General features: G+C 39.8%; 2 long non-coding RNA genes across 2 annotated transcripts; one reads left to right on the top strand and one right to left on the bottom strand.

Annotated features, from left to right (window-relative positions):
- Positions 1–1609: 1609 nt before the first annotated feature.
- Positions 1610–6006, bottom strand: LOC147651745 (uncharacterized). The gene is made up of 3 exons (XR_015273915.1): positions 4951–6006; positions 4034–4165; positions 1610–2880 (listed from the first exon to the last, which is right to left on the bottom strand). It is a non-coding gene; the product is annotated as an uncharacterized LOC147651745 (long non-coding RNA).
- Positions 5774–25856, top strand: LOC147651744 (uncharacterized). Its single transcript, XR_015273917.1, has 2 exons — positions 5774–6098; positions 22489–25856. It is a non-coding gene; the product is annotated as an uncharacterized LOC147651744 (long non-coding RNA).
- Positions 25857–26410: the final 554 nt, after the last annotated feature.

The following is a 26410-nucleotide window of genomic DNA, read 5'->3' as shown; positions in this document are numbered from 1 at the left end:
AAAGTCAGTAGTGGAATAGGAAATAAAATTAATGCATTGATAGGCCATCATCCTCTTTTGAACCTCCTTGATGCAGCAAATGAAAAAAGTCCACTTATTGAACAGTGGACTGCAAAATCCCCTCTGGCAGCAGACATTATGGACAAAGGAGACATGAAAGTAGCAGGCAGCTAACCAGCAGCTTTGACAGATATAATGATAAACATGCAGGGGTGTGAAGCCATATTAAAGTATTTTCACTGAAGAAAGAAGAGGGAAACCAAAGAGGCAGATTTCCTTGGCATTTCACATTTTGTGATCATGAAATCAGACTGTCTTTCATCACAATAAATGTAAATATTTGTAAGATTAATTATTAAGAAACATAGAAATAACAGAATCAGACAATAGGTTGTTGTTAGCAGTATTTCCTTTGAATCTAAACCAAACTTGATTTTAAGTCAGGAAAGTTTAGTTTGATCAACTCCAGAAAACAAATAGGAAAAGACACCAAATCATCTCTTCAATTTGCCTGGAGCTGTGGGACCCAGCTGACACAAAAGGTTGCCTGTAGCTGCAGGGTTGTGCTGTTGGAAAGACTGACCTCCACAGCAGCGGCTGCTGCAGGCAGCCCCTTGTGTAGCTCTTTCCTGGGCAGCAGCCTGTTCCCCTGGGTCCCTGCTCTGCTCGCTCCTGTTTCCCGGATCCCTGCTCTGCTCGCTCCTGTTCCCCGGATCCCTGCCCGGTTCCCCTGGGCCCCTGCCCTCTATCCCGGTTCCCCCGGGCCCCTGCCCTCTATCCCGGTTCCCCCGGGCCCCTCCCCGCTCGCAGTGCGGAGCGCCGTGCTCGGGCAGGCACGGCAGCCTCAGCAGCACATCATGCGGCCGTACCCATCCGGAGCACAGCTGGGAGGAACCTGTCACATCTCTGCTTCCCCAGTCTCTCCCGTGCAGGTGAAATAACAGGAAAACAAGGCCAGCGGTGGTGGGAAGTCACGGTACCTGAAGGTTGCTAATGAGCAATGATCGCGATTAATGGTCCCTAGTTTTGGCAGAACAGCAGCAGTTGTCTGTTTCTACACGTGTATCATCATCTGTAAAGTACCAGCACCGGCAATCACACACATTTTTATTTAAAATTAAATACTAGAGGGTTGAAGTCTTATCAAAATCCCACATTTAAGATGAGGACAGGAGCTGCATTTGTGGCAGGAGTGGTATGCTGGCTTTAACATTCCAGGGCAATAACCCCAGGACAAGGAGTGGATTTCATGCACGGTGTCCCATCCATCGGGTGCACTGAGCTCTGCCTCGGCCATCCTCGGCCTCTACCACCAGAAATGTCCTTATTCCCCAAGGGGAGCTTCCTTTCAAAGCAGTTTGAACTCACAAATTTCACACTCTAATCCGTTTGCACACAACTGGACTGTTGTCTTAAGGTTTATTAGGGTTCCCTCAACATATGATGCCTGTTTTCCCTGGATAATGAATCTGAAAATGTTGACCCGGAACATATGTTTTTCAATATTATAGTAAACTTCCTCACATATTTAAGATTTATCTTTCAATACTTAATGGAATGAAAACACTAACATGAATAAATTAATACATTCACATAAAGATAAATGTTCCTGAATGAAGGGTGTATCTACAAAGTTTATTGAAATTGCATATTAACAGTATTTGTATTTTATTTTAGCATTCTTTACTCATAACTCATACAATACCAAACAAGTTTGGTATTTTTGAGAACACCATATTCTTATGTTAGAAGTGTTAATGATAATGACTTATTTGCAGTTGGCAGAAATGTCCACAGAATATTTATTGGCAGGCATCCAAAGGTTTCCTGCTCTTTAATTGTAAATCTATACATGCCTGTACTGTACAAATCTGTACTGCATTTTAAATTATTAACCGGAGACAGAAGAGTAGACGCGCCATTTAGACACAATATCTATCTTTTACAAAAGTAAATAATTTTCTTTAATAAAGGAATAAGACAACATAATAACTAAAATAAAATATTTGTGTCTGTTCTTAATTCAGACAAGTCTCAGGCAGTACACAGATCTTAATCTTTGCTTTTCCCAAGTGTTATTTGTTAAGTGTTACCCTTTCAGAAATGAATTGTTAAAAAGCAAATAAAAACATCGTTATTTGTAGGAAATCTTATCTAAATGAATTTCCCGTGATGTAAAAAATAGAGATTATCATGAATATTTGTGTTAAGGTAGTAAATAAAGTGTAATGTGGATCTTTAAGGGAAAATAATTAGGTAGCCATCTTTGCAAAATTACATATTTCAGTGTTGATTTATTGGCCATGTTATCATGACATTGATCTATACAGCAGTCTTGTGATTCAAAATGGTGAACTGGTGAATATTATGGATTTTTAATGCCTTAAATAAGTCTGGGGAAAGAAGATGAACTATCTTCATTATATCAGTAAGAGAGGCTTTCCCATTTTTACAGCACGTTTCCACCTGTCCTAGCACTCAGACACAGAAAATAAAAATAAATGTTTGATGTGAGATTTCAGGAATGCCTTGTACAGTTGTATTAATATTTTCATATATCTATTAGCAATACCAAACCTAAAATATTTTAGGATTGTGTTCAGCTTTGCCACAGATGTCTTCACAGCAGTGACTTATAGGTAGCCTCTGCTCAACTAATGGATCTCTTCCATGCTTGGTTTCCAAGTGCAGAGCTCCTGCTGTTGGTTTTTCATACATACATTATATGCTTTTAAATTTCATTCCATTTCTGTTATTCCAGTTGTCACAGTATCTATTTCTTTCCTGTTTGAGCCTTTAATCCTCTTCTGTGTTAGTAATATCTCTCAGTGTTTGCTTTTTGCAGAATTTCATTAGCATACTTTTTTGTGGCAGTCATTACTGCAAATATTAAATAAGGCAGATTCCAGTATTGATCCTTCAACAATTACAGTAATATCCTCCCCTGAGAAAACAATCCCTCTTCTAGCACAACCAAGGGCTTTTCCTGCTTTAGCATTTTATTCACAACTTTCTTTGCAGAAACCGGATAGATCTTATTTGCATCACTTTCTACTGACTAAAGCAATGGTTTTAATCAACAGAGATACATTCACTCAACCTGCTTCACCTTTGGCAAACTTAGCTTGTATTTTGTCACATTTTCCTCTTTTTTTCTTTCCCTACTCACATGGATGTTTTTCCTAAAGGAAAAACCTTCTAGATTCTTGCATATTGTTGAGGTCACTCTAATGCTTTTTGGTTATCCTTTTTTCCCCTTTCTGAAACCCTGACGAGAGGTTTGCTTTTCAGCAGTGTTCTGCTGCCAGTCAGCAGCTTTATTAAAAATCCTTGCTGCTGGACATGCAATTTCATGTGCCAGTTCTTTCAGAACACAGGGACAGAGATTATCCTCTCCTTCCAACTTCAGTGCTTTAAGGTCTTTTTTTTTTTCCTACCTCACATATATTAAATTCCATTTTGATATCCACATTTACATTTACATGTTACATTTACATGTTACATTTTTTTGTGGATAGTTTTATCTTTAATTAGAAAGTCCCTGACAAAGAAATTTTTACTAGGATTTATTTTCATAATAAAGGTCTTTTGCTAAAGTACAGTTCTATGTGAATTATTAGGACTTTGCCAAAATAAATGAAAACTAAAAAAATAGTTTTAGTGTTTGTGGGGTTTTTTTACAACCAATTTCACAGATAAACTTTACTGTGAAAAGAAAGAAACAGTTGCACATTCATGCATGTAATAGTGCTGTGGCAATGTCACTACTATCAGACCATGCCCTTTTTAGAATACAAATCCATCTGAAAATAACTTGATTTGTGAAGTGCAAATTGCAGAACTGAACAGGAAACACTGCAATTAAATGACTTTAGGGATTTTATTCTGTTGGCAGAGTATTTAATTCAGGATTCTGCATTCTCCAAGGACAGAGTAAAGTTTTTTGGGAATTACAAAACTTCACAGATGTACAAAGTTTATGTACTCTATATTTAATAACAGGGAAATAAGGAGAAATTGCAAGACTGTGTACCTGGTAGAAGACTACACACAGGTTTCAAAGTTATTAATTTTCTTAGTTTGAACTCTGGGAAATTGTAGATTAAAAATGATGAAGAAGATTAAGTCCCTTTTACACTGGTTTCCATCATGACAGTGGGGTTTACTGGAGGAAAAGAATGAGAACAACATGATGAAGAACAGCGTATGTGGTGAAGGAAGACAGACTGAAAATGGAGTAAATTAAAATAATTTAGAAGGAAAAAGTGCATCCGAGAAAAAAAGTGAGAGGGCAGAAAAAATAATGGAGGTTATTAACGGAATTTACAGAATGAAGTGAAAATAAGACCTATTGTGCTCAGGGTTTTCAGCCTGATTTGGATCAGTACTACAGGAGATGATTAATAGAAAATAAAATTTATGTGGGAACCTGCAGGAGGAGTGAATTTATATTTTTCATTTTTTTATGCTCATAAGAAGACTTCCAGAATATAGGAATATATTGTTAATTAAATACAAAAAATAAACTAAAAAAGGAAACAATAGAGTTGTTACTTAGAAAGACCTCCCATGTCTAGCTGGTAATCAGCCATGAAATACTATATAACAGTTCTGGGGCTGTGGATATACAGTTTAGGCAGTGTTAAACCAGAAGAAAGGAGAAACTGGTTGATATCCATCTCTTTTCAGTAAAGACTACTGAAAACACAAATGATTAAAGACAAAATCTGATGTATGATCATTTTAGACACTGACATAAACAGAAGAGTCAGCTCTCATTTCTCAGTAGAGAAAAAAAAAGCTCTACTAAATTTAATGAAATTGCACTAAATTGATATCAGTACTATCAAGAGAGAAAAAAAAAACAACAAAAAAAAAACCACCAAGGAAACTAAAACAAACAAACAAACAAAAAAACCCCCAAAAAACCAATTTATGAAAGAATCATACCAGTGTGCATTTCCAGCAGGGCAGAATCTGGCTCACAGATGTTCACGTGCAGGCAGATGGCGTTTGTATGTAATACATGTACAGACAGATAGTGGCATAAATAGTGACTGCTAAAAGCATAATTTCTGAGAAGACTTAAAAGGAGAGTTTCAGTATATGCTTGGTTATTTTTTTACTAAACTTTGGTGCTCCATTAAGTCTTTTCATGTACCAGAGTGACTTGACTGCAAAGACAAGGAACATATTCAACAGCGGCATTTTCCAAAATAAAAAAAATGTTCTATGTAAACATGAAGTTGGGCACAGATTATGTGGAAATTTTAGTCAAAATGATGTGAAGGGAACCACAAGGGTGGTTGACTCCCCAAATTCAGCTCCCCAAACTCAAGCAGAGCTCCTGCTGTTCATGTTGCAGTTTTGAGGCCTGGGTGTCCTCACTACTGACTGTTCTTTGTGTCTGCACAGTGGAATCCTGGATAAAACAAATGCAGGAGTTCTGTTTAAAGAATGTGGCACTGTAGCAGCAGCAAGGTCTGCCTTGCCCTCCCTCACGGTGCCCCTTCCCGCCCTGCAGTGCAGCCGCCATTTGTGCGGTTGTGTGAGGTGTGAGGGCAGAGCACTCTCCCCTCACGGCCTTCAGCTCAGGCTCTCTGGCTCTAGGGCTGGTGTGCACCTCAGGGCAAGGCCAGGGACATTTTTACAGCACTTTTCTTGCTCCTGTGCACATCGGGGTTGCTCAGGGGTCTCCACACACGTGCCAGCCCAGGTGCCTCAGCAGGACCCCCCCTGCACCTCAGGCAGGGCTGAGGTTGGAAAAGAACCTGGTCACCTCAGGGGAAACATGGAGCCCAGAGCTACTGCAATTGTGTGTGGCACTCCTGGAAGGGAAAAACACTCAGAAAGAGAGGAAGGAATAGAAAAAGAGAAACAAAATATGGAGTAGCTAAAGCGAACATTGCATTCCTTCTGCAAAGGAAGCATGAACCCATCCTTCAAGGAGGTGCTGTGCCACAGGAAGCACAACATGGCCACCCGGGCAAGAGAAGCACTGCCACCAGCCTGGCAGATGGTGCAGGGCAGCAGTGCCCAGGAGCAGCAGGCCCAGGCTGAGAGGATCCCAGCCCTCAGGGGAAGAACCTGAGTAAAAGGTTAGGTTTTTTACAGAGGTGTTTCTATCTTCTGGTTTTTCTGGCATTGTGAAGGCTCTTGGCTGCAGCCACCATCATGGCAGCTACTGTTTTTGTACTATCTGGGCAACAGTGCATGGTTGCCATGGCTCATTTGACCACAACTCGGGGCCAAAAATGAGAGGGGGAGATGGAACTAGGCTAAACCTAAGGGGTTACATTCTCTCAAAAAATAAGTTTCCTAGAGCCCTCTGCTCCTCAGCCCTTCCTTGGGCAAGGAGATTTCTTCAGCCTCCATAGCACTGGCAGAGTTGCTGTATGTTGTGCTTATAAACTCTTTTGAGGATGAAAGGGCAGGGGCAGGAGGGCAGCAAGGGCTTCCAGCCCCTAGCACCCTGCTCGGGAGCCTGGCACCAACAGCTTTATCCATGGCATTGCCAGGTCTTGCCAGCCAGGACCCTCCGCGGTGGGAGCTGGGGTGCTGCTGCTTGCAGTCTCTGGAAGCTTGTGACAAAATTTCTCTATGTTGCGGGTGGATCTAGATAAAGAATCCATGGAATGGGTTGCAGGGGGAGTGGGTGCTTGTGCTTTCTCAGCAGAGTGCTTTTTCTAGAAATTCAAACTAAACTAGACAGTTCTGTCAAGAAAATGTTATAAGCTCCTGCTAGATCTTATTCCTTTATGCCAGGCATTTATGCTTTGTTTCTGTCACAATGGCAGGTGGAATTTTCATAGGGATAAAAGTATTCTTGGCAAGGAATAATTAGCAGAATATTATGGATTAAGTCTGTGCAAGGACAGAGCCAAAGCAAAACTTGTGAGGAGAAAGAAAAGGCTGCAGTGACAACTTTGTACGATTGCTGGTTGTATTCTCAGTGACCTGTAAAATCAACAGAGCTTTTAGTGTTTACAGTGCATCAGGCATAATAATAAAAAACATTGTACATGTACAATACATTTGGAGAGAGTGGAGTTGAAAGCACTGCTTCAGGAAGTGCAGCCACGTCCAAAAGAAGCTGCTGTTTTGTGCATGCAAGGTCTGTGTACACAGCCCTGGATTTCAGAGTACAGTACTTGTGCCCCAGGGCCTTTGGTTTACTGGGTTCTTGAGACAGCTGAAAACCATCTCATTAATGTCATTATTGATAGCAAAGGAAACGTACTTAAATTGCTTTTCAGAGACGATAAAACACATAATTAAACATATTTCAGAATTCTTTTTAATTATATGGAGTCTATTTTCTTTATCTTTTACTTGAGCTCCTGAACATCTTTGTCTATCTAAGCAGGCAATAAATTTTTAATTAATAGCCAGTAAAGACCTGAGGATAGAAATAGAATCCTACAAAAAGATTTCTGTTGTGCTTTATTATACTAACAAATCTCCAAAGAAGACTTTTAATGTCCTAGTTTTTCTCTTTGAATATTCTTATTCCTCTGAGTAGAATCCAGCTTGGACAGAGGTTAGTGCACTTGATGCCTGGCTGGGTCATTTTGCTGTCAGGTGTAACTGCACTTGCCTGTAGCATTCTTTCTCTTTGTTGGAAAAATGGTGTATTTTTGACCCCCTTTTCTCTCTGTTGCCAGCAGGCTGTGTGCAGTTCTAGCACAGCCAGAGCATTTCCAGAGATTTTCCTGCAGTGGATTCCTCATAAAACTCAGAGTTGATCAGGGCGCTGCAGGCTATAGAGCAAAGTGCTGCTGCTGTCCATCTCTTCATTGTTACTGCAGTGATAAATATTCCTTTTGGGGACCACTCTTAACATTGGGAGCTGTGTTCAAGATGGAAAATACTGAGTTCATTTGGCCATTTTGCTTATAGGGTTGCAAACAAGTGAATTGATTAGAACTTCTCTAATCAGTGCAAGGTACCATGTTAGGGAAGTACAAACCACATCTCATCCATACTTTCTCTAGAATAAGGAGACAATAAGATAAATTTATTCCCAAATCTCAGTATGCAGCCACTGTGCTGTCTTGATACGGTTAATTTCAAAGGAAGTGTTTGTTCTTTCTGCCTTTTTTCCAATGTTTGGAATTTCAGATGTAGTCTATTTCCAAAGGCCTTGTTAATGTTCATGCAGGTTTCATTTTCCTTGGTCTCTCTCTGTAACAATCTGGTATAACTTATTTGATAAAACAATTTAGTTATTTTTAAAGAGAGCTCACATAAAAGGTGTTTTGATTGCTTTTCATGCTGAATACCAAAGATGAAGTCTTGAGTGATGTCTGTTTTCTAAAACACAGTGCTGAATATCTTTTAAGAAAATGATAATGGGCATTGACATAAAGAACAATGATACATCTCATTGAGTCCTACTGAAGTGAAGGTGGAGCTGTCTGACTAATTTTATGCAAAGATACTTAGATTTCTACAGACAGATCTATTTTTCTTCAGTTGCTAAAGAAGTTTCAAAGTGTGTGACAGATACTGATTCACTTCTAATGTGCTCAGTCTGGGCAGTGCTTTCCTCACGCTTGGGAGGCAGGGGCAGAGTGGGGAACAGGTGGCCATGCTATGCCTTCATCCCAGCTCCTGGCACCAAAACACACCAACCTTGTGTGAATTAGCTCCATGTGTTTCCTGAAAAGCCAGGAAGTGGCTGCACAGGTGTGACTGTGGCACTGGGCACCTGCAGGTAGCGGACAGACAGGGCTGAGATCGATGCTGTCAAAGCACACGTGGCTGTAGGATATACAGGATACACCAATAGCCCTTCTATTGTATTCAGTTGCTCTCAGAGGGGTTTATTTGTCCCTCCTTACAGTGGGATTTACCCAGGTTTGAACAAGAGCTCAGGTCTGAAGGCCAGGGGATGGTTCTGAACAACGTTGTGCTGCCTTCGGATCAGTAGATGGAGCTCCAAGATAAATCGTTCCAGCCCTGAAGCATTGCAATCAATTAAACATAACAGCTGTTAAGAGACCACAGTAATTACAAGGCTAAATTATATCCTTAAATAATCACTTGGGATTTATACATCTTATTCCTTAAATCTTATCATACATACATAGAGGTTTGTTAGAAAGAAAAATAAAATTAATTCTGAGCCTCTCTGCCAGATCTCTCTGGTGTCTTTCCAAGTGTTTAGTGAATGATAGCCAAAGTCATACATGTACTCTTGGCTACAGTGCTTTTTCTTCAGCTGCCTACAGAAATCCAGTTTATAGAAACCTGCTTATGATAATGTGCTTTATTTTTAACCCTCTTAAATTCACTGCATTTTCCCCGTATATATGGACAAGTAGTACTGACTTCAGTGGTTTTCCCACTTTACTGTATTGGTCCTTAGTATTCCAAATAATAGTCTACATGTAATAATTGTTAAAAAATCTCCCTCCACTTCAGAGTAATTTTCATTATAATTAAATTGTTTCTGACCTCTACCATTCACATATATGCTAATTGTTCCCAGTGTTTAAATGCATCCCTTAAAACTTTGGGCAGAGGAGACTGTTGAGTTCCTGATAACAGAAGAAACATCAACAGTTTCTTTTGAATTGCCACCTTAAATTGTGGTGTCTATACAGGATACAGTTTTCCAATAATATTTTTGTTGTGACAGCAGTAAAAGATAAACTGTCAGGGCATGAAAAAAATGGTCATAAAGTTATTAATTAAATTACTGAGCATATGACAAGAATGACAATTTGTTTTGTGAGAATTTTAGCTTTGGTAAAATAATTGTCAGAGGGATAGAAACTAGAATGTAGCAAGAAGACTGCCATGCAGCTTCTTTCCAGGTAAGTGAAATTAGGGAGAGTTAGGAGGCCGTGAGAATGACAAACATGTTGGAGATCAATGACAAAATAAAGATTGACTCTTGTAGGAAACCTGGATTAAGTCTGAATTAATGTCCTGTTGTTTATGACTTGGGATGGGAAATGCTGCTGGTTTGATCTTGTATTTGGCTCTCTGATAACCTCAGGCAGTACCAGTGAAGCCAGAGCTACTCTATATTAATTTATTGAGACTGTTTTTTGAGACTCCTGTTAGTTAACTAAACATGTGTTTGCTTCTTCTGACATGTGAGAAATCCACAGAGAAACATTAGCCATATTATATATTAATGTAAAATGAAATTAATAGTGATGTGAGCTAACAGGCTGGGCTTTGAACTTTGGCTGCAATAGGGAAGATTTCTTGCTTGTTCTTTCCACTCAGACAGAGGAATGGTAAACTTTAGGTGGGTGATAGGAAGATGCTGACATCCAGCATTGTGAATCCCAATAGCAGGAATTGCCGAGATGATGGATCACACACCCTTGAGGATCTGTTTCCATCTTCACTTAAATTCCTTCTGGTGATTTTGCCAAGGCTGCACCTCACACTGCAGTTTACCTTCCTGTTCCCTTGAAGGAATGAAACCCAGTGTGAGAAGGGCAGATTGACAGTGAAAATGATGGGACACAGATTTATCATGAATATTTCTCAGAGATGCCATTCATTAGAGTGCACAGCTGACAGTGAAAGTTGAGATGTTTCTTCCCATGGGAACAATGCTGAGCTGGAGAGAACAGAACCCCTCACTGAGCTCCCTGCTGCCCCATGCTCAGGCCCTGCTGCAGGTGAGCAGGAAAATGCAGGTGTTCGTCCTGCTCCGAGTCTCTGCTGCAGCACGGCAGCAATTTAGGGGACCAGCTCCCCTCTTTCCCCGACCTTGGGCAACACTGCAGAGTCAATGCACATAAGGAGCTGGGCATAAGCTATGTTTGCTAGAGTTTTGCAGTAGAAATTTTCTCTGAGGTTCTGCAGAGTTCACCTGCTGTGACCTCCTTGCAATATTTATGGAAATGTTTGGCTGAGCTTGTGAGGATCTGTAAATCCCCAAGAGATCTTCATGCAGGATTTCCATTGATGCCACTCGCAGTTAACTTTCACCAAATCCTTGAGTATCTAAAAAAAAAAAAACCTCAAAGGGGAAAGCTTAAAAAAAAAAAAAAGAAGGAAATTAATTGGGTGGGAAAAGCAAAACACCTTCTCCTGTTTGAAAATTCAGTTTCATATAACTGTAACCCTTGGTACTCAGAGCAGCAACTTTAATCAGAACTGTGGCTGATTTTTTTAGCAATGTTTTTTACTGCAGTCCAGCTTTGCTATTAAAACCCATTCTTCCGTTATGCCTTGGAGGAGAGATGGCTCTGTTGGGAATAACATGAAGCATGTATATTGAATTTCTTTTTTTAAAAAAAGAGGTTAAAATAGCAATAGCAACCTTGTCAAAGAGCATTGGTTGGGGAGCAGCTTGCAGAATCAAATAGCCCTTGGGTTTGCCATCAATGGCTCAGTCTCACAGGTAGCTGTCAACCCTTGGAAATACTGTCAGTGTTGATTGTTATTTTTAATTATCAAGGTAAACATTGTAAGTTAGATGAGAGCTAAGAAGCATGGCTTGTCAGTTAGACTGAGATCTGAAATGCATTAATGGTGAAATTTCCATCTTCTAAAACCCTCTGGGATTTTTTGGGAAGAAAGGAAAGGACAGACATGAATATGATGAAGTTTAAGCAAAAAAGTAATATGATTTTGAAAAGAAATTGCTATGGAACAGAACCTGAGTTCTTAAGCCAGCACAGGTGAGTTCGGCTGCAAACTTCCTGATCAGAGCTGGTTCAGTCTCTGTGCACCTGCTGAACAGCACCTTCAGGGATAAAAATAGATAGTGAAATTATTTCTATTTAAAACATTTCATTGCTTCAAGTTGAGGCTGGTTGCATGAAGTGGAGAAGTAAGCTGAATAAGAATGATATCAAGAAGCTTCACAGGTAAAAAAGGAAATATAGAATAAATCGTGAGTCTCTGACATTTCCCTTTCCACTTGACATAAACCAGCAGAGTGGTGAGCTCTCATTATAAGCAGTGCTTTAGGACAATTTCTCCTGGAAAGATGCTGAATGTTCATTTTTTTCATTGCACCACCTGCCCCAAGGCCAAACCTGTCCAGAATTTTAAACATGCAGTCCCAGGCAGAAGTATTAAAACCAAGTACAACTTATTTAGCTTTTCTTGAGTAGGAACAGTCTGGACACAGACATTGAAGTTTCAGGGAACTTGCTGTCATATATTTGTTAACGTGAGTAAAAAATCCAGTGCTGAACCAAAATTTAGCAGCAACAGGAGGGAAAAACTAAGGGGAGGGGACCTCTGTGCTCCTGAGAGCAGGAAAAATTACACTATATCCCAAATATCTCCTACATCCTTTCAGCAGGACCCACAGACACTGAATGTTCTCTGGCCAGAAGGCAAGGGAGGCGAAGAGCAGAAGCACAAAACTGTAGCAGTCACTCCCTCCTTTGTCTTTCTTCAGCCTCTGCCTGGAAATCCTGGAGTCTTCATTTATCATCCTGCAGTACTCAAATCTCTCCCTGGAAAGGTTTCAAAGGAATTAGGGAAGACCAGAGAAATAAGGAAACAAATCTAGCAAGAGAATTCCAGCTCCTCTCATAAATTGCATAGTGGCCTAAGCTTTAGCTGGAATTTCAAGGCGAATGTTAATGGTCTGATAAGACTTAGAGTCACGAGTTTTTTAAATGGAAATAGCATTGATAATACAGTGAATGGTTCAGGAAATGATCCACTTTAGACTAAAACTTCAAAGATAGACAGGCAAGGCTCATTTACTGGAGAAACCACCCATGTAAAATAATATGCCTGAAATCTCTCTGACCAAGGATACAGCTTATTTCAGAGATAGTCATCCAAGACCTCAGCTAGTAGAAATCAGCATAGCTCAACTGATTGAATCCTGTGAAAACATAATTGGGTAGAGTATCCCCTGCACTCCATTTCTTAGAGAGAGGTAGGCACAGGTCCAGTTCTTGTGGTGAAGAGGGCAGAAGCTGTGACAAGGAGTAATCTGCAGGAGAGACATAATGAAAGAGAATAAATTTGTCTGTCAAAGGATTCAAAACAGTTTGGAACAATAAAAAAAAATAAAAAGCAATATAGCTGTTCATTTTTGAGAAAATGTCATAAAAAGGCTGATCAAAAACTCCATCCAGCTTTGCAGTAGAAAAGATTAAGTAAAATGATACCATTTTCAGTAGAAAATTGTAGGGAATAAAAAGCAAAAGAGCTCAGCTCTCGCTCTGCAGAGTAATTACTAAGAGATACCTACTCAAGCTTTGTTCTGTCAGAGATCGTGATAACACTTACAGAGATACAGCCAGACTGTCTGTTTGGCTAGACAGCATTAATATAAACCACATAATTTAGAAACTACCTCTCCAGATTCCATCTCCAGATAGAAATCTGCTAATGAACCATGATTCAGTTATATTCCTAATCAGGAAAATGTCTTTCGAGCTGTATTCCAACTGGGCAGTGTTTTGCTTCCTACATCCCAAAGACCAATTAAACATTTTGTATGCAGCTATGCTATAGATAATGAATGTACTGTACAAATTGAATCAATTTTGGTGAGAAAAATAGCTTATGTTCTGCTCATTTCAGTAGAAAGCCGAACTGCTGATTTGCAGGACCCCTGTAAAATGGAGTCCTACATGGAAGAGAGCAGGGATTGTAAGTTTGGGTGGCAGTGTGACAGTTCAAGGGATCGGCCACTGGAGAAATTGGTGCCTAATCTGATTCTGCAGCATGTCAGTCACAGAACAGTAATATCACAGTCTTAGTGGGCCTCCACCAGAGATACATTTGGCCCGTTTAACTCAGGTCTGGAATGCATGCAGTCCTATCAGTAAAACCTGGAAATAGCTGGGAAGTATAAATTCATCCATTAATAGAAGGCAGGACTTTGTAACCTTCCTCTCTCATCACATGGGCCTACTCCACTGCTTTTTTACCAGGTCAGAATTCTGCATTAAAATCTTCACTGCCTGAGTTTAAATTAAATCCTCTCCATCCTGGCAAGGAGAAAATACAGAGGAAATCCTAATGCAAAAATATCCATATAGCTCAGAATCAGGACAGAATCCAACCTCTGCACCAGACTTCAAACAGTGAACTACTATTTTAATATATAGCTTTTTTTAAAAAATCATAGAAAGCTTTCACAATGGTTCTCTCCTGGTATAGTCAGGGAAGCCAATTCACCCCAGCCAGAGGAGAGTCATCCTAGCAGCATCTTAATGTTAGGATTTAATTGACATCAGACCATTTATTATCCAGCTTTCTCCCCAGATAATTGTGTTTATGTATTGGTCCACCAAAGATTAAAACAAAATGTGTTCAAAACATAGAGGGAAAAAAGCTATTTGTTTGTATCCGTGAAAGCCTTTTGTTGCCAGATATTTTGGAGCATCTTATTTTTTAGGCTGTTTCCTGATGGCTTGAATTCTGATTACTTATCCTCAGGAACTCAGTATGATATTAGTTCCACTGATCTTATTGACTTTGCTTTCATGTGCAGCGGGTAACGCTGGGGAAAAGCAGAAAGGATGGAATCATTATGGATTCTGAAAGAAGTAAAAACAAACACCCACCACAGAACACTTGGAAGAGCACAGGAGACCCTGCAGCACAGCTCTGCCATAACAACCCACTCATCCCCACAAGCTTTATCTTTTTGAGTGGAAAATGTGCTGGCAATAGAGACAAGCTTGTGTGGAAATGCAGGCTAAGCCTCCAGGTAAAGGTAAGTAAGTCAGTGCTTTCCAAAAAAAGACAAAAGGAAATGCACAGTGCTGGACTGAAAATCCTGACAGATTCCCATTCTCTGATCTACCCAGCCTTGAGGGAGGTGTCACTCTAGGAAGGCATTAGTGTCTGTCCCCGTGTACTCAGTACATATTTGAGTTTTTTGAATCAGCTGTAGAATGGACAAGATTTGCAGTGGTTCTTAGATGCTACTAGGTAGATTTTAATTTTTTTCCAGGCCTAGGGGAAGGAGATACTTAGGTCCAAGGAAAGTCAGGCAGCACTCTTGAACAGATTGCCCAGATAGTTTGTGGAGTTTCCCACACTGGAGATACTCAGGAATGGTCTGGACACAATCCTGTGCCATGTGCTGTGGGATAACCCTGCTTGAGCAGGAAGGTTGGACCAGATGCCCCACTGCAATCCCTTCCAACGTGACCCATTCTTTGTTTCTGTGATTCTGTGACTTTCCTTTTTGGAAAAGCATGACACTGGATGGGCATCTCTGTGTTATGAAATGATTTTGAAAATCTGATCCTCGTTTTTGTTTAGCTCATGCTGCCAAAACCCTTGTACTAAACACTGTAGCTCCCAGGCTGGAACTCAGAAAATCTAAGTTAATAGAAGTTGATTAGGAAAGTTGCCATCTGGAAATAGAAAGCAGGAACTTCCCTCCTATTCTCACACTCCTCTTATCAGATCCGTGTGGAGCCTGCCACAGACTTACCTACACATCTTCCTAAACCTAAGTTTAAGGCACAAGGAGAGACCTCACCTGGAAATGTCTGTGATTTTGCTCCCTTATTATGCCCTATAAGATGTAGCAAATTTGATGTTTTTAAACTGTGAACTCAGCACTGCAACTCCTTATTAAAGAACTGTTCTTTCCTGAAGCATCCAGCGATTTCGTGGCATGAGAAGGTTCCTGTTTCTGACAAGGCTTTTTTTTTACAAATTGAGGCTGCTTTGTATTGCAAGGAAAAATCTGTTTTGTGTGTTCTCTTCTTCACCTTGTTACATGGTAGAATGTTTAGACAGAAAGTAAAAGGGAGAGCAGGAGCTCTGGTGCTCAGGGAAGAGGATGTTGATGACCTTGATTTTGCAGATCCTCAAGGTATCAATCAATGGAAATGCAAATATTTTATAGCAAAAGTGTGGCATACAAAGCTAACCTATCAGTGGAACCAAATGTGAGCAATCCTGCTGTTATTAGGTAGTTTCCCTATGCAGTGCTAAAAGCCTAAGGTACTACCACTGAAAAAGTAGCCAGGGGAATCAGAGGGAAAACATGAACCCAAATCTATGCATATTTCAGGTGGTAGAACTGGAATATCTTATTCACAGCACATGCCAGTAATTGCTATTTTACAGCACTCCAAACTACATTAGTGTCTGCATTGATGCATTTGCACATTGATAGCTTTGCACTGAGGTCCTCTCAAAGCTGCATTTCCCCAAAATCTCATTTTGCCATGGAGGGACCTGCTGAGCTGTGCTGATACACAGCTCTGCACACTCAGATGCTGACATTTGAGTGACCCATTGATGATCTTATTGGCTAAGTGCCATGGGAAGAGATTGATTGCCCATTTGATAGAACCAGGAGATGAAAACAGGTGTCCAGGCTTTGATCCATCTATTTGACAGCTGGACTCATATCCTTCAAAATCTCTCTATTAAATTGGCATCTCCCAGGGAAGCAAAAAGCCCAGAAAGACAAGAGCAGAACTTCATATGAGAGGAGAAAGCTGAAGTAAAGACAATAAAATATTTTGCCTGGCTAACAGATAGATGCAGAATAATTGGATTTGAATTCAGAATGGCACTCTAAACTCAGGACTGAATGATCAGGTGTTTTGGGGGTTTTCCATCCCAGCCTGTCAAAAGGGCTTAAGCAGGTGGGCAGGTGCATGCTCATCCCTACCATTGCAGCTGTGAAGGAAAAAACTCAGTTTGTGTTGCCTTGTATTTAGAAACCCTCCCTCACCTGGCAGGGGTCCTCTGCTGAATCTAACAGGAATATTTTTATTTCCTCTGAGACATGATTTAAGGCTCCTGCAGTATTCAGAACAGCTGTGCAAAGTAAAAAAGTGAAGGGACTGTACAAAATGAAAGGGAAAGGCAGAGTTAGTGAAAATAAAGCTGAATGGGACAATAGTGAGGTATATAAAGAAATGCAAGCATGACTCCTGCTAAGGCTGCAATCCAGAACTTACTATTTTGTACAGATATTTTCCCTTTTATTTAGTAGTCTTTTAAAACCCCATATTGTGGATTAAGATCAATAGAGGTTTTTCTTACGAGTTTTTCAGTGTATAAATCCTACTGGTACATAGAACCAGAAATGGAAGATGTAATAGTGTTGATCCCCTCCCAGAGCAGAGGAATGAGCTGCACCATTGTGGAGAACCCTAATCAAGGCAATTTGTGACAAGATTTTGTGGGGTGTCAGCAGAGCTGCATATCAGGGAATGGAAGGACAAAGCAAGTTATTGACACAGGCAAAATTTGCTTGAAGAAATAACTATGCATTTAGAATTTGTTATATGGCAGCTATACAGGACTGAAAAAATCTGGTAGAATACTGATAAATGGCTAAAATGAGGATTTTTTTTTTTTGATGAGGACTATGGATCCTCATATCCTCTGCCTTATTCAATGTACAGATTATTCTATCTTCCCATGAAAGGAAAAAAGGGAAAAAAATCCATAAACTTTACTGAGAAAGAACTCATGAACTTGTGTGGAGAGATTTTGTAATTGAAGATTTTCAGCAAAAACAGAAGATGCTTTCCTACCCTTGCCCAAAACAGTCTCTGTAAAAGGAGCTGTTGAAGACAAATGTCATGCTTGGAGAAATACTTTTATTAAAGAGATAGACAGTTCACAGGAAATGTTATTAGTCAATTTTTAGGTATCTTGTGAAAGTAATAAATAGTTTTTAGTAGCAAATGTGCAAGTAGGGGACTGTACTGTGGGAGTCCTCTGCAAAGCAAAGCAATAAATACAAACCAAAAAATACAAAACAAAAAATGTTGTATAGCAGCTCCTAAAGGGTCCTGTCACTGTGGTTCCAGTCAGCCAGGCACTGCAAGACACCAGAGCTCCACTCACACGTTTAATGTTTCTCTGCTGTGGCACAGCAGCAGTCTTGGGGCAGAGCCTTCTTGGGGCATCCATCGCTCTGGCTATGAGAGGAGACATTGAGTGACAGGGAGGCAGCTGCTGCAGAAATACCCAGCATGGTGTTCCTAGCCAGTCATCCCTTGGGAAATATGCACTCTTACTGTAAGAGTGAGCTTGGATTGCAGTTCCTAGTACCAGCCTCTGCTCACCAGCCTTTCTTTAAAATAAAGTAAAAATGACAGGCAGTCAGCCTAGCTCTGTATTAGAAATTAGTATGGCTGAAGAAATAGTGTTTTCTGTAAATAAAATGGAAACATCTTCACTATGTTTTTTGCCACCTAAGCAGCTTGATGTCTTTTATTAAGTTCTTTGTGTAGAATATATATAGAGAGAAGAATTTAAAAAGTATTCCAGTTGTGATACAATGATAAGCTGATATAGGATGTCAGCTGATATAGTCTATGAGGAGTAGAATCACAGAGTGCAAAGCTTTGTATGCTACAGTGAAGCTGAAATTACATTATTAGAGAGTAGATTTGGCTTTGTTCTGCACAGCAGAGCCTGAAACAGTAAAAAAAATGTATGCAATTATTCTGTATTTCAGATAAGAATTAAACATTCTGATGTGAATTCTTACAAGCAGTATCCTGTGAAATGGAGAGATCCTTCAATAGTGTGGGGTCTGGGGGAGGCAGACAGTTCATAACTCATGTGGCAAGGGCACAACCGGCTTACAATCCATCCAGCTTTTGGTTCAGTGCCCCTCTCATCTGATTTCTGGTGTGAGCTTCAAAAAGTTATGACAGGTGTCTCTGAGAAACCCTTCTCTAACTGTCTGTAGTGATTCCTCCTGGAGGTGCTCACAGTTACTCTTCTCTGCCTCATCTGAGAAGGCTGAATTCTCAGAGGTGGGAGCAGTCATACTGTCCTCATGCTTCGCTTCCCATGGCAGGCCCTGATCTCAGCAGGAGCTTGATGTGTCACTGACAAGGAAATCCAGAGCCAGCAGCCCAGTGGGTGTGTGGGGGACCAGGCTGGCCTTGTTTCATCCCAAGGCAGGGTTGATACTCTGTGCTTTCCTTAAATGTAGGTGATAAAGATCAGAGGCAAGTGGAACATGAACTTGCTTCCCTTTGGGGAGAAGCCTTGAATTTTTCCTTTTCAGGAGAAGCGTGTTTAACAAAATACAAACTTCTCAATCAATGTGTAGCAAGCTGCTGCAAAAACTGCCACGACTTCAGTTTCCAGCAAAAAGAGAACCTGCTTTTACTGATACAGGCTTGCAAACACAGGCATTTGTAGGGACTCTGTGCCCCTTCCTGTATTTTGCAGCCCATTTTTACTACTTTATCTTGGATTTGGACTGACATTATCACTGGAATGGTCTGGGGACAGTGTGCCTACGTGCAGTTTTTTACCTGCAAGACCAACATGTCAGCAGAGAATTTGCAAATGTTAGTGCCACAGGAATGCCTTGGAAAGGGCTCATCAGTATGCATGCAGTAGCTGCTGAGCACAAATATGTATGAAATTCTGATCATTGGTATTGAAATGGTGATCCTGAATATAAATTAGGAGGCTTCTAAATACATCAAATTTCAGTTAAATGAGAACTAAGTAAATACTGCATTTTTAAATTATAGTTGTCTTCCATTTTAAAAAAGGAAATCAGATGTTAGTTGGTTATTCAGACTAGCTAAAGCCCTTTAGGAATGTAAAAAACACATTACTGACAGAGACATTTAAATTTGAAAAATAATTGCCTAGGCATAAGCAAGACTTTTATCATACATGTGAAGCTTTTAAATCTTTAGATCTTGTTGAGATATGGCAGATAGGATATAAAAATGCTTATCTGTGCAATTATTTTTTGCTCAGGGAATAAATTCTCAAGTAAATTGATTATCCTAAACAAATAAAAAACCCTAAACTGAGAGAGAATTCACTGTATCTTTTTCCAGCTACCACTTGTTAGGGCTTTGTCCTTACAGTTTGCTCGCTATGGCAGCTCTCCAAAAACCATTAAACACTGGACATTTTCATTTTCCCCCAACATTAAAGAAGAGAGAATTCCCATCATCAGGGATGTAGAAAAAACATCAATTTTTTTTCTCAATTCCCTTTGCAGAGGAGCTGAAATGCACTTTCCCTTTGCATTGTCAGCTGTAATCCTGTGAGCAGCTCTTCGTACAGGCAATAGACAACCCTACATAGAGAAGAAACCAGTAACTTTTTTTTTTTTGCTTTATCAGTCCTCATCTAGGAAACCTCTTTAATTAACTACCTCTGTAACAGAAGTTTTTAATTCAACCAGTGAGAAACACACAGTGTTCAAATATGTTCAAATCACCACGATGTAAATATTTGATTATCTTTCTGTTAATCTTAAGCCAGTCTATGCTTAACATGTCAAATAACTGTGGAAAAGGAGAATGCAATGAATAGTAAAATAAATAATGGGAAAGCATGTCTAAAATTCAGAATTATCTGGGAGTACTAATTCAGAAGGCAGTACTTTACTCCTAGAGCATGATCTCAGTCTCTCAAGTAACAAAGGTACAAAATGTATCTGTAAAATTGAGCACTATCTCTGTGTATGGACACAAGGGGGTTTGGGACCACACTCAAAGATATATAAGAAAGCACTACTTTCACTCTTCTCCACAGTTCAAAAAATAATTTTTATGTCTAAATTGTGGGTAGACAGTTGCCAGACATTGAATGCTTGTTTTTAATGATTATACCTATATAACTAGATTTCTGAGCCAACCAAAATAAGAAGCTTATTTTTTCTGTAATTTCACAGTTAAATGCTAAAACAAGGGCACTGCTGGAGGTATCAGAATACAAAACATACATTGCTTAGTGTGCAGTACAGGCATGTGGCAGCACATGTGGCATTACGTGTGAACACCAAACAATACACTTAGATTCCAAAGAGTATGCAGAAAGTCAGAGGAAACACAAGTAGGTGACAACAATAACGTGCAGTGTAAGAGGAAAGTGGAACCAGTGGAGCATGAAAATGCATTCACTCCCCCTTCTCTCAGAATGGAATCCAGAATACAGCTGAAAGCAGAGAGGACTGTTTTCAGCAGATCCAGGGGCTGTATCTGGGACTGTCAGGATAACTATAGCTGTTGGTTTGTTGGTGTTTGTGTTCCCATCCATTCTGTGGATGCTCACTCAACACCCTCTGATTGTAGAATGAGGAAACACTAGAAAGCAAAAGTCATTTTTAGAGGATCCCAGCTTGCAGATAACCTATAATGTACAACAGCAGGTCAGAGGGCTCAGGGCTAAAACACTTAAAGTTAAGCAACACCATAAAGGTTTGAAGTAGCTGCACTTCCAGTTCCACCACAAAGACAGTGCCCTTTCTATTTCACAGATCATCTCATGCCAATGCTTTTTTGGAGACTGAGCTAGTACTGCTGCTTGTTAAATCCTCAGTCTCGGGTAGTCTTATTTGAAGTCTGGTTCATGCCAGTAGCAAAAGTCTTTGTCATGAAACAGAATGAATACCTTTAAGAGTTAATTTACACATCATTTGAAATGGACTTTTATTTGGAAATGGCACTGTACATAACCTTGATTGAAAGACAGAGCTACGCATATATATACAGCAGAAAACCAGGTAAGGCAGGTGTATCAACTTATGGAAAACCTGCTTTTTGTGTTTTGCAGTGCTGTCAGACCACCTCTAACATTGCACAACTTTTGCAATCACATCATTTCATTCATTTCAGTGGAGTTTCTCCACTTACATTCATGAAATGAGGAGACTTCAGTGCCATATTTGTACTGGGAGTCAGAGCAGGATGCCAGGATCACACCCTGTCCATTGCTGTGGGCATAAAATGAAGATGAAGTCAGGCCAAAGAAACAGTCTCCAAGATAAGTTTTAACCCAAGGATTTAACAAGCAGCAATTAAAAACCTTTATTCAATACAAGAATTCTACAAGTCAATGGCATTAAGTTCTGTTGCTGATTATCTGGTCTTTGGGATGTTTAATTTTCCAATATTTCATGGCAATATATTTTCTCTTTCTAGTTGGAGTATGTGGTTAGGAGAAAAATCAGGAGGCTTTCAAAAGGTGAATTATTTGGAGTGGCTGAAAATCATTCCTCTAAAAGACAAGTACTTACAAGCACAAATCCTGCTGAAGATTAGGAGACACTACAGAAACTTTGTGCTAGCCCTAGGAGGCGAGAAATATGTGTTTTTATGGGCTTTTTAACAATGATAATATTTATACAATCAGTAAACATTTTTAAGAAGAGAAGGCTTAGTAAAAGCTAACAACACTTCAGTGGAATGGCATTTCCACCTGCAGCTGTCCCAGTTAATATTTTATTGATAAGATGCAGGTCTTGCTGACTACCATACATATCCTTAATTTCCTTTGCAGGCAGCAAGAACCCATCATTCACATTTTTCTCTTGGCCTATATCTGTCTAAGGCAGTATTCTCAGTATATAGTACTGGAACAATATAATATCTCATATTATTAAGTTGATGGTTAAATGCCTGATCCTGTTATTTAAGCCCTCTCCGTGGGCAAAGGAGCTTCACAAAATTTTGGAGGTTCATGAACATTTGAGACTCTTGATTTAGGAAAGAAAAACTGCTGATCATCTGCAAAAGCAATTAATTATTTTCTACCTTTCTCTCTTCTCACCCACAGTGCAAAAGTGAAGGTGTAAACATGATGAACAATGATAAAGGTGACAGAAATGTTCATGTACAAAGTCACGCTTCTTTCCAAAGCTGCTAGGATGGAAATCTAAAAAGCAGTGGAAGAGTGAGCTCAGCATCTCCAGTGAGGCAGTGTCTGTTCACTCTGTGCAAAGACCTGTGCACTGTTTCCACAGCCCTTGGGTGCAGTATCGGCCCTCTCAGTGGGAATAAATGAGTTCTTCAGTTCACTTACTTCATTGTAATTTCTAATTCACTGACTCAACTCACTGGTCACTGTCATCTCATGTTTCTGTCTGGGTATCAGAACTACTCCTCACTCATATGATACTCCTCTTACCTGAATCCTTTTCACATAATTGTAGAAAATAACTTGCATTTTTGGTAAGGGCATAAAGACAAGCTTGACTTGAGGTACAACACGGAAAATTGGGAAGGGAGCCCTAAACTTCTGCCACTGATGGATAACTTGATAAAACTGCACAGAGGATTTTTATATGTGTATCCCTGTCACTTTGAAAGAAAACTGACAGTGGCAAATGTACACACTCATATTTTGTTTTTTCTTTCATTAATGTAAATTATGTTAGTTAGTTACTAACATGTACTTTAATAACAGCCTGTATCTCACCTATTTTTGAGAACATTAAAACAAAAATGAATTTTGTGATGCATAAAATCATCAGCAGAAACAGTTTGGTAGAACAAAGCAATGATTACTTCAATGTACAGACATGAAAACTGCCCTGAGGACATCCCTTAAACACAGCATTATAAGGAATTATATGAATTGAGTTTCCCATGTCACTGAAGTCTCCTGTTACAAAATTGCCATCGCTCAAAGCAAAGCTGGAAAGATGCCTTCTGGCAGAGTGGAATCCCTCAAGAGCATGGGGATAGATCACACCCAACCAGAGCAGGACAGCAGAGAAACCTGTCTGTGCCCATTCTGGGTCACAACTGTTGTCTTATTAGCCAGCAGCTCCAAAACTCTCACATGTTTTCATTAGATCTGGTTCCACTGTACATTCTGTCTTTAGCCACATGTGTCATTTCAACTCCATGTTTGAGAAGTAGATCCGGTTTCTCTGCTCACTGTTTTAAGAGTGCAGGTGCTGAGGTCTTGCCTGGTTGTTGTTCTGTTTTCTCCAGTGTTGGCTTCATTCAAGGATGTGTGAGCATGTGTGTGTAGGAAAGAGAACAGGAGAGCAGATAGGGATGAGAAAGAGAATAAACTAACAAGCATTAGCTCTTTCTTTAAATTATTCTCTCAAAAATGCCTGGATATCTTCCTTTTTTTTTTTTTTTTTCATTTTTCATTTTCCCAGAATTTTCACCCTGCTATACAAGTAGGGGAATCTTATTTTCCCCTTCAGAGACACAGAAAAATTGAGACAAACACAGTTATGCCAGAAGTTATTATGTAATTTCTCTGTTTGGGGTCTTTTTTTTTAAAATACACAAAAGATACTTCCTCCTCTAATTCATGATAATAAAAATTTCTACATACAAAATAATTTTTTTTGGCATGGTTTGAGCTATATATTGGCCTTAAAGTGTAATTCTGTAAGGTGCAGGGACTGAGTCACTTGCAAAAAAAGCAGTTAGGTGAAATTCAAGTCAAGATTCAATACATTAAGGCCATCTCAGGGCAGCTTTGAAAAAGATAATTAGCTGACCTTGCTCCTAGATTTCTGTTTGAATCTGTATATTCTTATCTTTGGAAGTTCTAGGAAAGTTTAGTTACAAGTTTTTGTTTTTCTGTTGCAGCAGGAGATTACCACAAAGTGATATTTTAAAGCAGGTCAGTAAAACTTTGATCTCAAATTTTCAAATCTAGCCTGACTACAGCACCTTGAAGAGGCTCTGATTTACAGACAATGCATGCTCAGCACTTTCAAAGGCAAAGTCCCCCTCTTGTCTTTCAAGCTGAATGTTCAGAAAGGGAACATCAGACATGTTTTGGAAGTCAAAGCGAATTTTTGCTATGGCATATTTGGTGGCACTGACTGATTTCCTTTTTCCTCTGGTTTTCCAGGGATTAAGATACAGAGATTATAAAGTCTTCCTTGTAGCCTGTGTATGAGGAATAGAATACGGGGCCCTATAAAAAACCTCTCATGTTTATGTTCATTATTTTCAAGAGCTCCAGCTATTTATGTGTCTGTAAATAACCATTTAGCAGCAGTAGGAGTTCTCCATGGAGCAAGTCTGTTCCATTACACTAAAGCACCATCCTGAAGGAGGATGCCTGATCAAACTGTCATCTGCATCTTTCAGACTTCACACCTGCTTGGAGTCAAGACAGTTTTCTATTCATAGGCTCTCTCCCTTCATCACGCTGGCCAAAGTGATTCTTAATAGTAGCACTGAGCTGCAACAGCAGGTAATTCAGACTTGTAAAGAAAGGACCGGCTTCTACTGATGCAGATGCAGGCAAAACAACACAGTTCTTACACTGAAACCTTTTCACTGCTAATACAGCCCCAAAGACACAGTCTGACTTCCTGCCATAATATGCATTTATTCATTCCTTTATCATCACAGAGTGAAAGTGGTTTTCACCTGTCACAGAACTCCTGGAACTCATCTTCATGTGCCAGTGGCAGAAGGGTTTCTTTGAAACTCTCACGGGAGAGCCATTTGCATGCAGCACGTCGTGGACATGTTCCAAATGCTGCTGCACCACAGGCATACCAATGCAGAGGGCTTATAAAATAGGGTTTGTCGTGGCTAGTCCTTGAGAGGTGGCATATTGGGAAGAGAAAAATAAAGGTATTAATTGAGACTATAGCCATTCTCCCCTTAAGAGAAGCGTGTCATCTGCCCGCCATTGGCAGTGCGAGTCAATGCCAGCTGACAGAGACCTTCACACGAGGGATATCTGAAGAGACAAGTGGGAGTGTGCGTGGACTAAAGGATTGATATGGAGTGACTCCAAAATGTGCACATATAATTTGTAAGGCCCTTTATTCAGGGGGTGCAGATGCACATATCAGGGCATTTATAGCTTAGTTTATGTCTAGTAAGTAAAGAAGTGGCAACTGGGCAAAAAAAGAAAAAGGTCTTTTGCGACATAGAAAGAACTTGCACAACTGTGTTGCAAGATCCATACAAATGCAGGGATTAATGGACAGAAAGGCACATAGTTGAAGAGTGTACTGTACATTTTCAGCATCTTGCTTTTTATCTATCACAGATCCTGTAGCTGGCAGAAATAACCAGCAGTGCAATTCATCATTTTGTTGTATAGTATGTCCTTTGCATTTATCTTCTTTTCACTGATGTGATATATAAAACTTGGTGATTTCTGGGTATTTTATTTTCTATTCAATAAAATATGTTTACTGTAGTCTCAAGGTATGTGCAACTTGCAAAGAATGATTAAAACACCAGGAACTGACATAACAGTTCAACACAGAATTTCCCAGACAGGAAGGAGAAGAAATGTGAGTGTTCTGACCACCTATCTAACTGGCATAAACATATTTTGAATATTTAAAAAATATTTTTAATATTTTGAACTGCCTATTCCCTGCCTATTTGAGCACTAATTCATGGAATTGCATTGGTGGTTCTGTTATAGGGACAATGACTCCAAAACTGAAAACAAAACACTATTACCTCTTCATCATATGAGAAAAGATACACACATAGATTGAGGCTGGAGCTCTGAGTCAGGAATTTCTTGTTGAATGTGCTTCAGCCTGGGGGACCAGAAAAGGTATTTTATACCTCTTCCTGTTATCAGGAAGCTTAAATTTGTCATACATGGAGCCACATCCCTACATCAAACAGTTACTCAGACTGGAAATGTTTAATAACTTCATTAGTGGTTCATTGAGGTATTAGAGAACATGATTGTTCAGATTAACCCCAGGACTGAAGGGCTGCAAGCAGTTTTGAGGATA

Source organism: Cyanistes caeruleus, chromosome 9, assembly GCF_971803275.1.
Source record: "Cyanistes caeruleus chromosome 9, bCyaCae1.hap1.1, whole genome shotgun sequence".
In the NCBI taxonomy this organism is placed as follows: Eukaryota; Metazoa; Chordata; class Aves; order Passeriformes; family Paridae; genus Cyanistes; species Cyanistes caeruleus.
The sequence above is the reverse complement of the archived record's forward strand: the minus strand, read 5'-3'. Positions and strand labels throughout refer to the sequence as shown.